This window comes from Hoplias malabaricus, chromosome 1, assembly GCF_029633855.1.
Source record: "Hoplias malabaricus isolate fHopMal1 chromosome 1, fHopMal1.hap1, whole genome shotgun sequence".
Classification (NCBI taxonomy): Eukaryota; Metazoa; Chordata; class Actinopteri; order Characiformes; family Erythrinidae; genus Hoplias; species Hoplias malabaricus.
This window is the reverse complement of record NC_089800.1, coordinates 11,311,593-11,329,275: the sequence shown is the minus strand read 5'-3', so window position 1 is coordinate 11,329,275 and position 17,683 is coordinate 11,311,593. Positions and strand designations below refer to the sequence as shown.

Below are 17,683 nucleotides of genomic sequence, written 5' to 3'. Positions count from 1 at the left end.
TTTAATTATTAAAACTACAATTTTAATTTAGAATCAGGTCACTCCAACTGCTTCAAGGGATTCTATAAGACACATTTTGTCAAGATGTTATACAAAGCATTAGTATCTCCCAGCCACATTTGACAATCAAAAATATTCCTTTTGCTAATGATTATCCTCCTGTAGTAGTGTGGTACCCTTTGAACTGCTGGCACTTAAAAGAATCACAGTTCAGCTCCTGACATTAGCTTATTTCTCAGTTTAATTTGGAAGTGCGATTTGGTGGTCTTTGGTCAAGTGAGCAAGATTAAATACAATGTCAATTTGGTGTAAGAAAATGGATAATACCAAACTGAATAGAATTTCTTGTGAAATTCCCAAATTCCCATTGAAAAAACAAAAGTTGGATCCAAAATGTCCGACTTCAAAATGGCCGCCATGGTCACCACCCATCTTGAAAAGTTTTCCCCCTCCCATATACTAATGTGCCACAAACAGGAAGTTAATATCACCAACCATTCCCATTTTATTAAGGTGTATCAATATAAATGGCCCACCCTGTATATAGCCCCCCATACTGGTCAAATGAAAATCAAATAAAATGTAAAAATTAAAAATCACACGTAGATGCTCCTTATGGTTAATTCAGCTGCTTTAAAGTGAACCAATATGAATAAGTTTAGTTGTTTACTGACAGCTTGTATAATCTCCACAAAAAAGCATGAGCATGGGTCCCCATGACCACTGCCAAACATCAGCTACAGGAGTATAACACTTCTCAGCATTAGGAACTGCATTCTCTGGAGTGATGCAAATCTAAAATCATCTAAAACTTTTGGGATCAGTCAAGGGACGAGTCAAATTCATATATTAGTGCTCTTAGCCAAAATGCTAATCCATGCAAAGACACTCATGGGCCCACTGGGAACATTCAAGTCTTTTCAATATATATACGGCATATACTTCATATACCTCTTATGCTCTGGGTTTTTCTCTTTCATTTCCTCGTAACCATTTTAAATGTCTTTAAACATAACCATATCCACATAACTATTCCTTCAGCTTGCACTATCTAAACTTCCTTCACAAAATATCCGCTATATGTCAGTTATATGATTCAGGGCAAAAACAATTGAGCAACCAGATATGCTCATACACCCTCTGGACAGTTTATCAGCTTTCTAAACAGAAAGGCTCCTAATAAAAGCGGAGACTCAACAGGAGCTCCTCTAAGAGATGGAACACTCACAAGCTGCGTTTCCATCCAAAATGTTCACATATGTTTTGCCCAATAAAAAAAATATTGGCAGCAAAAAAAAAAAATTGGAAATGCATCATGTTTCCATCAACTGCACTTATGCGAATAAACCTCAGATGACGTAGGCCCTCGTGATCAGGGATGGCATCGAAACAAGGGAGATGGAGATATCTGAGAGGGTCATTTAATTCAAAAACACACTTTATACCAAAAAGCTTGATTTAATATTTATTTGTTGGCGTGTCTTTGTCGTTTCTGTGGTATAGAGCTTCTTCTTAATGTTTTGAGAGGAAAGTAAAATGCTGTGTAGTCTCTGACTTTTGCACAGTGGTGTATATGTCTACAATATTCCACACATGCACTAAAATCAGAAGCTTGGGTGGTGGTGTGTAAACAGAGTCCAGAAAGGAGAGAAGAGGAAGGAGAGTCGGGAGTCCATTAAAAGCCTGTCGTCACGGGGTCAGTCCAGGTCTGTAGGGGGCGCTGTGCCGTATGAGCAGCATGTATAAACCTTTTCCATCAGCCTTTTCCAACTTTTTCTAATTCGTCTGAGCGCAATACTCTTTGGGTGTTTTTTTTTGTTTTGTTTTTTGTTTTTTATTTTGGCCTTTTTCAATTAATGTTTTTTCTTTTTTTTTGTAGCCTGGCTGAACTGTGGCTCTGGTTAAGAATATGCCAAGCTCTGATAACATACACTATAACATGACTTCACCATTGTCATCGCCTCAGCCTGAATTTGTGATGTATTCATAAGCGTTTTAATTCAGATTCTGCATACAGGTCTTCACTCCAAACAAGGAGAGCACACCTGACTCCACTCATTTAATCAGTCAGCCTCCATCCTTAAACACCCCTACTTTAACGGCAGAATAACTCTCGATTGCAGCCAGCTTACCTTGGCTGTTACAGTCCTTTGGATGAAATGTAAACATATCCTACACCCAGCAATAAAATTCTGAGAACTTTTTTGTTTGTTTGCAGGTAAACACTCTTATACCCAAACAAAATGGTTGGTAATATCCAAATACAAGGTTAGAGGCATCAATGCAAGTTTAGCACTCCAAATTTATGGTCTGGCTGTACGGAGCAATTTTGATGTTGGGAATTTATCCAAGTAACAGTCCCTGGTATCCTTGCTGAGTATTTGTATAAAAAGCCTCTCCCTTTGCTCATACTTCTCCAGTTGTAGTGCTCTCGCTGCTGCCTAAGTATAAAAGTAATGTATGTTCTTCACTGTTTTCACTGTGACTATACTGCATAAATCCCACGTCACTGACAAAGGCCAACTGACAGTAACAGAGCCTGTTTGCTTTGCTGTACAAGACAAGTCTGTTGATTTTATGACTTACTTTCCTTCTGCATTAAAGGCAGTACTGCCTCCAGATACTGAGCATTTTTCACATGTGCATCCAGAACAAATCATTCAGTGTTGGTATCTGATCTCTGTAGTGTTCTCACGTCTGAATGCCAACAAATCCCTACAAAAATGTTTCAAATTGTAGTGTAAAGTCTTCCTATATGAAAAAACCAGAAGCTGGAAATGCAGCAATGTGGGGCAAATTAATACTCTTATATTCAGAAGAAATGCTGGATGCGCAGGTAGAATGTAAGCAAGTCAGCGGGGATAACCCGAGTACCGAAGCCAACGTCTGATGATTTCATAAGCTGCCATACCTTGTTAGCTTCATTAGCTTCAAAACTCCAGAAAAAATCTAAAGAAGCCAGATTATGAGACCATCATGTCTTGGCCAATTGGCTACACTTGAATACTTTTATTTATTTATTTTTAATAATCTAAACATGCTAACAGAAAACCAGTAACAAAAGATATTGTAGGTGTAAATAAATAATTAATTGAGCATCTGTGCATCTTACTCTGAGCTCCTTCGACAACTGTGGCAAATATATTCTGCAAAACTTTCAAATCAGCATTTATTTGTTATTCTTGCTGAAATCGTCCAAAGACCCAAACTGTAGAATGCACAAGAATGAAGAGCTCATGACAAACAAACAAGTTCAAATTCTTTTGTAGCCCACCGTATCAGAGGCTGACCTTCTGGCCTTAACATCGACCCCGCAGTAATTTACAATGACAAACCCTCAACAACTGAAACCAAAAAAAATCTGCTTGGCACCTAAATGACTATTTTAGAGCATCATGAGCAAGGCATATTTATACTGAAAGCACTGAAGCACCATGACAAAAGGTTAAGTAGCAGTTCAGACGCATTTTTGAGCAGCGAGGGGGAGCTGAGTTGAAAAGGGTCATGATTTCTAAATCAGCCGCCGGCCCACTGCCTGCTGTAGGCCCCGTTCTGAATAGGCACTTTAGCTCCTCTCATTAGCTCAGCATTCGTTATCGAGGAGGCTGTAGGCTTTTTCTCAATTACGCTCATTTAAGCTCAGCACGGTAATTACATCAATCCCTGCTACCTGTAAGGTGGGCAACTGTAAATTAATTTGGGAAGTTCTTGTGTCCTTCTTCTGTTGTGTGGGAGGTAATGGGGGCAGTCTGCCATTATGCTACCTAATGCAACCACGGGGCAGAACACCCGTGCAAAGCAGTGAACCCTTGAGTAGAGAGCGAGAGCAAGCAAGAGAACGAGAAAGAGAGATTTAAAGAATGTCCAAATTTTGGTGCAGTGGAAATCTGGTGTGATGGTGCTTAATCTATTACCTTAGCAATACTCTTAATACATGCTGCTGAACAAAAATGTTCACCTAATAAATCATTTGCTGGAGGTTTTGGATAGGTGAACATTTGATGCACACATTTTATTGTATTTTTGAAGCATAAAATCTAATCAGTGAAGCTTTATATTTATCAGTAGCATGCATATGAGTATAATGGTAAAATATTAGCTGCATTATAACTGAAATGGGGCGGCACGGTGGTGCAGCAGGTAGTGTCACAGTCACACAGCTCCAGGGGCCTGGAGGTTGTGGGTTCGATTCCCGCTCCGGGTGACTGTCTGTGAGGAGTTGGTGTGTTCTCCCCGTGTCCGCGTGGGCTTCCTCCGGGTGCTCCGGTTTCCTCCCACAGTCCAAAAACACACGTTGCAGGTGGATTGGCGACTCGAAAGTGTCCGTAAGTGTGAGTGAATGTGTCTGTGTTGCCCTGTGAAGGACTGGCGTCCCCTCCAGGGTGTATTCCCGCCTTGCGCCCCATGATTCCAGGTAGGCTCTGGACCCCCCGCGACCCTAAATTGGATAAGCGGTTACAGATAATGAATTGATGGATGGATAACTGAAATGAACTCCAAAATATAGTTGGAGACAAATACACTTTTGTTGAGCTTTGATACTGTGATATAACAATGTCAGGAAAACACTTTAAAGGTAATGTTAAAAATACATAAATACATAAAAAATAACAAAACAAAAAAAAAAAAAAAACAGAAAAAAAAGAACCCCCAAATAAATTTAATAAAATTCAGAAGCAGTTTCCTTACCATTTGCTACCACTCCAGTCTGGTTGTGTACTGGAAACCGATGTGTTTTCGAAGCCCCAGTGTCTGTAAATGTAAAATACAAAAACAAAATAAATTTTCTTGATCCGCTCTTTTCCTGCTCTATAGGTGGATAATATTGACTTATCGGCTTATTTTTGCTGTTTACTTAAGGTAGGGTGACCAGACGTCCTCTTTTACCCGGTCATGTCCTCTTTTTTAGCCTTTAAAAAAATGTCCGGGCGGAATTTCACAAACGTTTTGTTTTTCTAGAGTTTACATAGAACTTCGAGAAGCGTTTCGTTCACAAACTAGTCCCGCCCTCCCCTACTCCGATTGGTTCGCTTGAGTGAGAAGGGGGCGTGGTGAAGTAGCCTAAAATCTTCGGATTGGACGGTCTGACTGTAGAGCTACCGTTATTGGTCGATAACCTTCTCTGTAAACATTTAATTGGTCAGTCTGCACGTCAGTAGTCCACCCCCCCGCCCCCGGAGACGTGTCCTCTTTTTCACCATCTCGGTCACCCTACTTAAGGTGGAAACATCTCAAAATTCGGGAGACGGCTATCTAGCTAGCTACATTACAGAAAGTGTCTGTGGTCATTCAAACAGTGAATTAAAACTCACAGACCAGTTAAACTTAAGCCTCTTACGACAACAGTCATATTTTCCTCAAACACACCGTTCCACCTTAAAAGACGCAGAGATCCTGAACGTAAACAACCCAGAGAAAATGCTTCTCCGCTATTGGAAACATCCCCTTTAATCAATAGATCAAGCCTGTCATTTTTCTCTACGCACTGGCCAGCTCCCACTCATGCTGGGTGTTTTCGCGTGCTTACCTCAGGTACTGTTGGCACCGTTTAGATGTTTTTTCATCCCCTCTATGCTTTTGCTGCTCAGCATGGAGTGCTTCTCAACAAAACAGGCTTTAGGGACCACACAGCAGAGTCATCAGCAAGACTGAAGCACTTGTTTGGGACATCAAAAACACACTCAACAAACTAATGGCCAATTTGCCTTTATCCATTCTCTGGTCAGAACATTACTCTGTACAGACTATTTTGGATAATGAGCTCTAAAAAAAAAAAAAGATTGTAAGAGGTAATTGGGCTTATGGAAGTGGAGTATATTGCAATATTTATTCAGTGTTTCTGTATCATGATATTCTTCCTCTACACTACCTTTTGTATTAAATCTAACTATATATATATATATAATGTAGATAGATAGGAGTAGACTCACTTGTCATTAGCATCATTGGAATAAATAAAAAAGTTGCTTTAAAATCAACAGTGAATATCTGTTTTGCATTTTGCTTCCCAACTACGGTTTACAAATGTTAAAGAATATATGGAAAGAGCAACAAAACTGTGATACACACTGTGTGAAGAAACCTGATCTGAGTTAACCTTGGATGCCTGCCTTTTATATCCTCAAAGTAAATGGGATTTTATGGATAATTATTTGATTACTCTTTTCATAACATGCTGTGTGTTACCTTTACTCTGCATGCTGCATTGTCCAAAAGTGAGTGTTCTTTGCTTCTGACATGTCTGGGATTTGGGGGCGACCCTAGGGAAGCCACTCTGAGATTCGAAATGTTAAAAGTGATTATACTATTTTCAGCCTTGTTGCTGTATAAAACAAGTGGAATTGAAGAAATCATTCTGTCGACTCCAGAAGCCGAGCTTCAAGAGTCAAAGTTGACATCATAAAACCCAGAGCAGGGTGTCAGTAAATACAAGTAACAAATTGTAACCATAGTAACAGCAAATATTTAATACATACTGGAAGTGAAGTAGACAAGTAGCTTGTCAACTTTGCTGAGAAAGGACACAAAACACACACACACACACACACACGGGTAATTTGAAACATTAAGGTGATTTCCTTGTTGCTAAACTCTTTGCCTCTTATATCAGCTCCAGCATATGCACTTTGTGCTTTTTTAGTGACAGCATTTAAGCCCTCTGTTGCTCCGTACATGTGGTTAGACCCCTTTCGCCCTATTGTTAATGGTCATAACCCCTATAGGACCACTACATAGCAGGTAATATTTATGTGCTAGATCTCTGTCAGACATGCAGTGACACTGATGTGCCCGTGTTATTTAATGAATCTGGATCAGACACAGCAGTGCTGCTGGAGTTTTTAATCACCTCAGTGGCGCAGATGGACCCAGCCAGCAGCACCCTGTGGTTAGATTCCTGTGACCACTGACAAACTAAGCAACAAAAGAAAAGCTACTGTCTCTGACTGTGCATCTACAAGGTGGTCTAAGGTAGGTAGATGTGTGTAATACCATGACCAGTGATTAGGCACAGTGTTTAAACACTCCAGCAGCATTAACACTAAGACACTAAGACCATGTGAGTGTCACTGTAGTACTGACAGTGTGCCACCCAATTTATACCTGCTCCGTGGTGATCCCAGAGTCTCATTGTTCAGATTCAGTTCTGTATGTTCTAAATTACAGTCCACAAAGCATTATTTGAGTTAATGTATTAAGCCAATCTTTGGGAGATAGGAATAGGACCATGCTAGCAACAAGAAATGAGAAAATCAAACAGAGAAGATAAACTGCGTATATAGACAGAGCCTCGCTGTTGTCTGTATCATAAAGTGTTTAATACTGGTTTAATACAAATGTATTTATATATTTTGTATACAATCTGCAGGACAGGTCCACAGATGTAAACAGTTTTACAGTTATGCATATGCATGTGTGCAAGAGCACACACACACACACACACACACAGAATCTCTATCAAGTCCCAAGAAACAGCAATCAGAAGTGTAATTATGGTGTCCACAGTCAGCTCCCAGAACGCGGTCTTGTCTTGCCTGTGGCTTAACTAGAGTTTTAAGAATGAAGCGAGCTATAGGATGGAGCTATAAATACAGAGCAGAATCATTCTAAATGTAGGAGCAACCTCGTTGGGCCTGGCCTACTCTGAACAAACGCAGCCATCGCGAGCTCCACAGTGACATCTGGAGTTGGTGAAATTTCAGTGGAGTATTTTTGTCTGGTCCTTGTGTATTTGTGATTATTTGACTCACTCCTTATACGTTATCGGTGCTATCTTTAATATCACCCTGATTGGGTTTATTTAATGTAGAATTGTGAATGTGTTTTGTAGTGGTCAAACTGGAGCATTTGCGTAAGGCTCATTTTCAAAAATAATCCTTGCTTGGGGCTTTTGTATTTGCTATGAACCCCACATTGCTAAGGGTCTTCTTGAATGGTGTATTATTTACTAATACACTATACTGCTAACGGCATGTGGAAACCTGCTATAAGTGGAGTGTATAAATATGTTGTGGGTCTCCTTTTACTGAAGTGACAGGCTTCTAAGAAAAAATATACACTCAGTGTATTTTAGAGAGGATTTTACTGTATTTAGGAAAGAGAGCATTAATAAGTTTGAGAACTGAATGTGGATAATTTGTTGTGGACCACTGTGTTGTTAAAGTGGGGAAAGTGGTGATGAGCAAAGTTAGTCCCCGACCACCAAAAAAAAAAGCTGCCCCAGTAGTTAACTATATGAACATTCAAAGAATGTCCCCTACAACGTCTCTCACTCGTCCTCTGTTATTTCCTTCTCTGTTATAGCATAGTCTCATAGGTACTGAGGTTTCCCCTGCCCCAGCACCATTCTATAGTGCTGTCTCTCCTGCAGGGGACAGGTAACTATTCAATCTTATTCAATCTATAAAGTCTATGGTTCAAGGGTTAACCTGATGGTGATGTGTCTGAAGCCTGACATCGTCACAATCACAAATGCTGTGCCAAATTATACCAGTCCAATGAATTCATAGGATACAGTTCCACAGGCCGATGCTGGGTGTCTTATAACCTTCTAGCCCAGAGGTCTTTAAATGTGGACCTTGTGTTCAGGTTCCAAGCCGGGATTTTAAAATGGCCTGCCAGTATCGCACTATAGCTGCAACTGCTAATGTACGTGATAGACCATGTATAGTGCAATTGCAGCCCGCCATTGTAAAATCCTGCCTTGGAATCAGGACCAAATGTCCTCTGCTCTAGCTCATACTTGGCAATGAACATTGGGGACATTTCATGGAAAAAAAAAGTTTCTTTGTGTATCTGGATGGACTACCAACACAAACTGTGGAATAACGCAACCCACTGTTTTATTGGTGCTTGCCTCAAACAGAAACATGGGATAACTGAGCCTGATTTTTGACTTTGTGCTGCTCCTTACCTAGAGTACAGACACTTTATTGTTGTCCCATCTCTTCATCTGAGTATCTCAAATTACAGCACTGGACTGGACTGTTTATACGAGTGCACAAACTCCAAACATAACAGGCATGTATAAATAAAAATACTGAGCAGAAACTGTGAAAACAAGATGTGTGAAAAAAGACCATGCTTCTACTCACTCACTTCTCACGCCTGGGTTGGGCCGAGTGCTGGAGTAGTCAGTAGCTCATTTGCATTTAAAGGAACAGGCACTGAAAAAAATGTTCAAAGCAGACAGGGGAGAACAGTGATGTGTTGTTTGATCCTTGTGGCATTTTGACCACAGACTTTCGTTAAGACCTCAGGGAAGTGTGTTAACTTGTGGAAAAGTGGAGTAATTTGTCCCTTCAAATTTTGGCCTACAGAGACTACACAAGCTGTACACGAAGGGTGCGCCTTAATGTAGATAAAATTCACTTATTCACATTTTGGGAAATATAGCGTAGTATTTGGCATATTCCTACATTGCCAAGTCTACACTGGGAGTAATGAATTATATCCGACTCAAAGAAACAAGTTATGCTTATATATAATTAGAAGAGGTTTTCTTCCTTTATTGGTCCCCTTAGAGAAATTCTTCTCTGCATTTTATCCATCCATGGTAGTGGTCACACAAACACACACCAGTGAACAATTATTCACACACAGAGGCAGTGAGAGCATACACAACCCAAGCAGGGGGTTACCAACCACCTTGGTGCCCAGGAAGCATTTTAGGGGTTAGGTGCCTTGCTCAAGGGCACTTCAGCCATGGAGGATTTTTTTCCCCCTCCCGATCCTGGGAATTGAATCAGCAATCCTTCGGTCTCAAGCTCGCTTCTCTAACCTTAAAGCCATGGCTGCCCCAATTAAACATCTCTGCTGTGGCTGGCATATAAAGAGTTAATCAAGGCTACAGAAGCTAGTAGAAAAAAATAAATAAAAATTTCTATATACGTTAAATTATTGGCACTCTGTACATGAACATACTTGAGAGATAGTAAATATGCATTTAAACCTGCCAGCATACTCTGATTGTAAATGCATTTAACCATACAAATATTATGTACAAATTAAACTTTCATTTGTTATATAATAAAATTTAAAGGGTTTCTTTGTTGTTGTTGCTGTGATGCAGTGGCTAATCTGCAGAGTTTGTCCTTATACTTACTGATTAGCATAGTGTTTGTGTTAGCATATCTGCGTTAGCTAGTCTGTGTTAGCATATCAATATACCAGATATAACCCAATGCTGAAGGAGTCTTGCCCAAGGAGCCTTATTTGTGTAGCAAGGAATTCTAGTCTGCCATATGGAGGGCAGCTTTACCCACATTTTCATTTTATATTTATCTTAATTTGGTTTCATCTTAACCAAAACCAAAAACTCCAGTGCACTGAAACTTAACTACAAAAGAGCAACATCCCCTGGCCTTTGAGATATATTACAGGCGTTGTGAAGGTCTAAATTAAAAGGTATGCAGTAAACTGTATGCTTTTTTAAATGAGTAAGAATGCACATATTTACACAATACACCCATTTTATTTAGGATTACACACAAAAGATTTCCCTTTACAATTTACATGGAATGTTTGGGAAATATGGGAATAAAATTGGGAGATATATTATATAAATTAATTGGAAAGTTTTAAATCCTTGGATCCTGAGATTATCCGACTCTCAGCTCTGTTGTTGTCTTGCCTTCTGTGGGCTGTGGCTGCAGTGTTTGAATAAAGCTTTTGGTGTAAGAACAGGTTAATCTATTGCACACAGTCGGAGAGCATTAAGTGTGTCAACACTCCTCTCATCCATGTTATAGACTTCTCCACCACTGTCAAACTCCCAGCCTGCTGTAACTTATTCTGCTGCTGCTCACAGAGAGTAAACATACAGAGGAGCAAAGTAAAGCCTCTAATGAACACAGCAAATAGAGCCATGTATGAGTGTTTCAGGAGAGAGGACAGATAGATAGACAGATTCATATAATCATGTGTCAAAGCACAAAATCCTGTACTGGGTGCAAACAGTAAACTCTCTCTCTCTCTCTCTCTCTCTCTCTCTCTCTCTCTCTCTCTCTCTTTCTCTCTCTCTCTCTCTCTGTGTGTGTGTATGTGTGACCTTGGTGCACCATGTGCTGAATCATTAACTGTAAGAGAGTGATGATTAAAAGTTCAAAAGCAGAGTGGAGTTAATAGAGGTAGAGAGCGCTACTGGTTAACAGTGCTCAGGCCTGTGTCTCCTGTACTGGCCCTCACCCTGCCTGCCTAGTGCAGCGCTCAGCTGATCAAAGCCTCTCTCTCCCACACACACACACACACACACACACACACACACACACACACACACACACACACACACACACAACCCTTGGTTCCCTGTTTGCCTGGTAAACAGTGCCTCCCTTTGCATGTCAACGCTGTCAAACCATCATTGTATCTCCAAAAAAAAAGGTACTTAAAAGAGGTGTGTTTCAAATGACTGTATATTTTAACTGTACACATTTAATACCATTTAAATCTAAATACAAAAAAAGGAGATTGTTTGACTTTTTATTTAATTATTTATTTTTATTTCACTTATCCCCAACTTTTTACCACATTTTCTACGCACAGTTTAGTCCGTGTCAACTCCATTTCCATTAGGATTCATAGCCTCAAATGGCTCAAAAGGACTCATTAGGGATAGAACCCATGATCTATTTTATATTCCAGTGCTTAGATCGCTGTGCCATTTGGGACCCCACAGTATGAAGTATTTAAATTTGTCCCATTTCTAGGTTTGAGACACCCCTTAGAAAACTGTAAACTTGCATTTTTTTGTCATTTTGCAACATATATGCAACATATATGTAACTATATATGCCCAGGGATTAAAATGACCTGTCACTGTGAAGCGTGTATTATAAAGAACTATTGGTACTGGAGTATTTAAGTAAAGTGTAAGTTAAAGCCTTTTTAGAACTTGATGAACAGTAGAAAAGGTACCATGTGGCATAATGCAGAAATATCTTAATCTGACTTGGTTGGCAGGCATTAAAGGCTCAGGGTGTGTACACACTGCCTTTTTACATAGAAACCTATCTGCCAGAAGATTTTTGCTTTAATGCATGTCTTCCGCATTTAACCCATCTGTGGCAGTGAGCGCGCCCAATACCCAGGGAGTAGTTTGGGTTACAGTGGCCTGGTCAAAGGCACCTCAGCTTTGTATTGATGGAGGATGACCGTGCTGTTTCTTCACTTCAAACCCACAACCTTCCAGTCCCAAGCCTGAATTCTTTCTGGTTTATTTATGTTCAGAAGCCCCACAAATTTTAAGGTGGAAAGGTATGTTTGAGGAGAAAAACACGGCTGAAGTGTAAACAGTTTGAATGTTTTTATTGCCTGTTTGAATTACCAAAAAAACTTATTTGTAACTGGAGTTGTTTAATATTTTAGCATGTTCAGTCTGTGTTTACTTTCATGCAGTTAGCAGTCTCACAAATTAAGAGTCAGTTCCAAACTAAATAATCTGAAAGAGCAAAAATAAGTCAATATTATCCACCTGTGGAGTAGGAATAAAGAAATATCCTTGTTTACTGACACTGGGCTTTTTTAAACATATTAGAATGGATTTCAACGTACAATCAGACTGGAGAGCAAATGATGAAAATGGTGAGGAAACATCCGAATTTGATAAAACAAAAAAAAGTGTTTTTTTGATTATTCCCGCTCCGGGTGACTGTCTGTGAGGTGTTGGTGTGTTCTCCCTGTGTCCGTGTGGGTTTCCTCCCACAGTCCAAAAACACACGTTGGTAGGTGGATTGGCGACTCAAAAGTGTCCGTAGGTGTGAGTGTGTGAGTGAATGTGTGTGTGTCTGTGTTGCCCTGTGAAGGACTGGCGCCCCCTCCAGGGTGTATTCCTGCCTTGTGCCCAATGATTCCAGGTAGGCTCTGGACCCACCGCGTCCCTGAATTGGATAAGTGCTTACAGATAATGAATGAATGAATGAATGTTTTTGATTACAGTTGTGAATTTTCTCTTTAATGGGCATTTAGTTGAGACACAGACGGATGGTTAATATTCACAGAAATGTTTCATGTAATGTAATGTTTCAGTTTAAAGACCTTCCAAGGTAAATTATTACAAACTACTTATTAATACACGTGCCCCCTCCAGGGTGTGTTCCTGCCTTGCACCCAATGATTCCAGGTAGGCTCTGGACCCACTGTGACCCTGAACTGGATAAGCGGTTACAGAGAATGGATGGATGGATGGATGGATGGATGGATATTAATACACATTTTAGAAGAAATTTCAGTAGTCCAGTAGGCTGGAGCTGAGCACCATTCAGCATTGTACAGCATTGTAAAAATGTATCCAGAAGCTGAGTTTACTGAATAAACATTTGCAGTAGAAGTGTGTCATAGTCTGTTTGCTGCCCGTAGCGATGTGAACAACAATCTTTGGCTTTTTGAGAAACTCAGAGCTAAGTCTGGTGTTAGTCAGTCGCTGTTAAAGCACCAAGCTCCAATGCACTGTTAGTCAGTCACAGCTAGAGCACAGAGGTCCAACATGTTGCATACATATTTGCCCTAGTGTGTGTTCCATGCACTCCCACTCTTGCACACTCCAGCCAAGGACACTTGACCCCCATGGGCAGTGTGACATGCAGTTCTAACATCACTAAGACTTCACCAAATTAGTGTAATACAGAGAAAGATGGAAACCATATTTTCAGAAAAAAAAAAAGAATGGCGTATAGTCTCTCGTATTGTTTTCTCCTCAAGCAGTTTGCAGGAGCTTAAAGCCGTGCTAATCAGAGGGAGATTCATGGCCTGTCAACAGACACGATAATAAATCCTTGTCAAGAAGCGACGCCATAGCATGCCAACAGGAGCGCGGCGGTGAACTATCCACTCCCTAAATGCTCCCCATGGTCCCAATTTGCCCGAGATCACGCCCTAATGATGACCCTAGGCCCATTTTTAACAATTATTTGCCGTGGCCTTTCAGCAATCATTCCACTTCTGTGCACAGTTCAGCTTCCTGTGTCCTTGCCTCATAGACATGATCTTTTCTTGACTCCCTGTCTTCGCACACAGAGAGCACACAATACTTTCAAAGAAAGCAGGAAATTCTGTAAGAGTCATGACTGTTGGACATGCCAGGCCAGACGCTCTTTGTTCTACTTGTTACCCTCTAGTGTCTCAGCGTCTGAAGTGTTTCCAAAAAGCATTCAGGCATTACACTCTTAAAAATAAAAGTTCCTAAATGATTATTGCTTGGATTTAAGGTTTTTGGGGAAATGGCTGGTTTCGATCTTTTTGTTTTTCATGAAGGTTATTTCACATCCACACATCTCCTTATTTTTAAGAAAGATTTTAAGAAATTTAGGTTAATACAAGTCATGTATTATAGGCCGTTTAAACATCATATTCTTCCCCTAAAATACTATTGTATTTGAGTATTTAAAAAAGTGAAATAACAATTGAATTTTGAAAGTTAAAGCCTTTTTTTACAACTTGATGGCTGTTTGGCGAACAGTAGAAAAGGTCATGTGTGGCAATATCATAATATGACTTGTTTAGCAGGCGTTGAGGGCTCAGGGTCTGTACACGCTGCCTACTGAATTTTTACATGAAAACTTACAGGAATCTGCCAAAAACTGTGGAAGTGAACACACACATACATACACACACACACACACACAGATAAAATATAAAATATGAAAAAGTAAATAACCCTCGCCCCCCATTAAATAAATAAATATATATTTAAAAAAATCTATAACAAAGAAAGAGAGGTTTAGTAACTAAATATTTAAACTGGAATTTGACTCAATGCTTGTTTCATTGAAAATAGTAATGTCTGGTTTCTGCACACACTGTGCACAAATACATTAATAAACACAAGACCCTATTTTGAATTACAGTGCAATAAAAAAAAGTAATTTTTTGAAAACTCCTTGTTGAAATCCAATTTAGATAATCATCTTATCACAACAAATGTGCTATGTTCAATTTAAGAACATCTTCACAGCTGCGTCCGCATCACCAGGTGGGACTGACGTTCAGGCAGTTTGTAAAAAGATGAGGTTTAATAACAGTCAACTTCTAGGCAATGCTGCAGCTTTCAAACTTGAGTAATCTAGACATGAATAATAAATTAGCCTTCACGTTTATATACTATTTTCCTTCACAGAGAGCTGTGTAATTTATAGTTCCATCTTTCTTACGGGCTTAAATATATGACAAAATATTTTGACATTTTGATGGCAGAGGGAGCTGGGTGCAGGCCAAATAAACATTTGCTTAATCAATCACCAGTTCAGCATCAGTCGTCGCCTCCTACAGCGTTTCTCCGCTGCCCTATAACAACAACAACTACTACTCATCCACATCAAGCCCTCCATCCCTGCAGACCTGCTTTCTAGCCTTAAAAGATGATGTTTATTATCCGTGCATACATTGATAGAGGTTTCACTCAGGACTTCTGAAAGGCAACGCATTCGTAGTGACCTTGAATGTATTAAAACACGTATGCGTGAGGGAATTATACACACTTTTGTTTACAAAGTAATTAAAAAAATAAATACAATGATGGCCTAATTGAACAGCTGTAGACTGATGAAATGTCATCCCATATGCTGGATATTTCATAGCATTCCATAGGCTTGAGGAGTGTATACAAAAAAATTTAATCAGTTAACGTTAGTGTTACTTCTGGCAATTAGAAGCATGCTGATAATGATATGAGTTTTCAGCTGTTTGGAGGGAAAAAAAAAACTCATTCTGCCTCCAGGCCATGCTTTAATTCCACACTCTATCTATAAACAATAATCACACCAGCAGGCTAAAGTTAAGGGTGTTTTTGAGCATTGGGTTGTTGCTGGGTTGCGGTTTGGGGAGTAGTGTGCCTGTGCCACTCCCCCTGTGTTGCCTGTGGCACCATTGACCTTCAGGAGTGCAGAGCTAGTGAGCGGTGCAGCTAATGCGTAGCGCTATCGATTAGACCGCAGCTCAGCTAAGCCCACTTGGCTCATGGCCTCTACTCCTACTTCAAACAGGCCAGCCGTCTGCACGCTTCTGCGCCCTGGGAGCGGTGGCCCCACGGCCCTGTGGCCCCCAGGCTTCACACTGCCAAGAGACAGTGCTAGCAGGCTAACATCGACAATGCCACAGCACCATGGCAGCCTGCGAAACTCGCTAATGAGTGAATTGCACTCAGACCCCACGCAGCTTTGTTTTAATTGTTCAGATGATACACTCTCATGTGCTGCCGCTTAAATGAGAAAACTCCGACCAAGAGGCACAGCCGGCATTTGGGTTTTGTCTAATTGAGCCACATGCGTTTCGAATGCATTAGCAGTTAGCGTCTGGCTTAGGCGTAGCTCGTGAACGGCTGAAAGCAGCGATTACAGTAGGCGTTGTTGTGTAAAAGGAAAATGTTTGAATGCTTCCAAGTGCTATATCAGCTGGATTCACTGCACTCACTAAAAACAAGGCAGCTTTAAAAACCAAACGAAAATTTTCAGAAGCATCGGAAATGTCTGGCAACCTCATTATGCTGTGATTAATTGTGGTAATAACAAACAACAAATGTATGACTTATTTAGCCCCCCCACCATCATAAATCAAGCCGTTAGTTTCCTTGTCCAAAGGCTCCGCTGGGCACTACTACTGCTCAATTATGTTGTAAATGTAGCCCAAATAAACCACTTGTGAACTTTAAAGACTACTTTTATATGTGGTTTGCTCACAATTATAGCCAAGTCCTGCTATAGTTCTCTGTATTTTGTAGCAGAAAATCAGTGGGTTGCGAGTTTTGCTCATAGACTGGCACCAGCTGGGAGAGAGTAAGAATGAGTAGACTAAGATGAAGAACATAATTAAGGAAACATATGAAAGCCGGCGCTGGGCCCGCGATTAATTAGCCTCCTGTCGATACTCTCATCAATACCTGATTAACAAATGACACATTGCCCAATGAACACTATTGATCCCCTAGCATTCTGAAGCATTAATGCAATGAAGCTGCATCGCTAACTGGGAAAGCTGGCATAGAGGAAGGAGAGAAAGGGAGACAGAGGTCTGTAACAGCTTGATAAACCACTAACAGAAAAGTTTACTCAAATGTATATAATGCAACTTAAGCTACTTCCTGCCTGTTTAGAAAAAGTAATACAAATCATGGGAACAAACATCTATAAAATCACAGTCTTTCAAATGAAAATAAAATCAACACATTTTATTCTCCCAGGTTACATACTTTATTACTTCAAAATTTAATATGTTAATATGAATCAGTGTATCATAACATATCTATAAGAATTTTATTTTTACATTTTCGTATTCAATGTGCTATAAGAAAGAGTATTTCCCCATAAATTCTGCCAAAATTGCATTGCTAAGACAAAGTCAATTGGTACAGTTTGATGAAAAAAATGCTTACTGAATCAGAATTGTTACATTGATAGAGGACCTACATGTCTGAAGCATAAAATGCCTCTAAGATCTATATCACATAATGTTATTGCATAACGTGCTTATGGATACTTTAACTGATGCCTGAGACATTATTTTACAATTGTTTAAACAATATGCAGTATTTACCACCATTAACCACTATTACCAACATTGTCAATATTACACATAAAAACTCAAAACACATGTTGATTTAATAGTCATCAGAGATAGCAAAATTAAAACTGCTTCGGGATTCTACCTCCAGATGAAAACCAAACCAAAACAAAACAACAACAAAAATTGAATTCAC

The 17,683-nt window shown here is 39.9% G+C and overlaps 1 long non-coding RNA gene across 1 annotated transcript in view; it reads right to left on the bottom strand.

Moving 5' to 3' along the window:
* The window catches only part of LOC136691111 (uncharacterized), a 53,877-nt gene extending 48,926 nt beyond the window's left edge, over positions 1–4,951 (bottom strand). The window contains exons 1-2 of the long non-coding RNA XR_010801835.1: positions 4,856–4,951; positions 4,690–4,752 (exon numbers count right to left, since the gene is read on the bottom strand). This is a non-coding gene — a long non-coding RNA (uncharacterized lncRNA). The remainder of the gene's footprint in view (positions 1–4,689; positions 4,753–4,855) is intronic.
* Between the last annotated feature and the right edge of the window lie 12,732 nt (positions 4,952–17,683).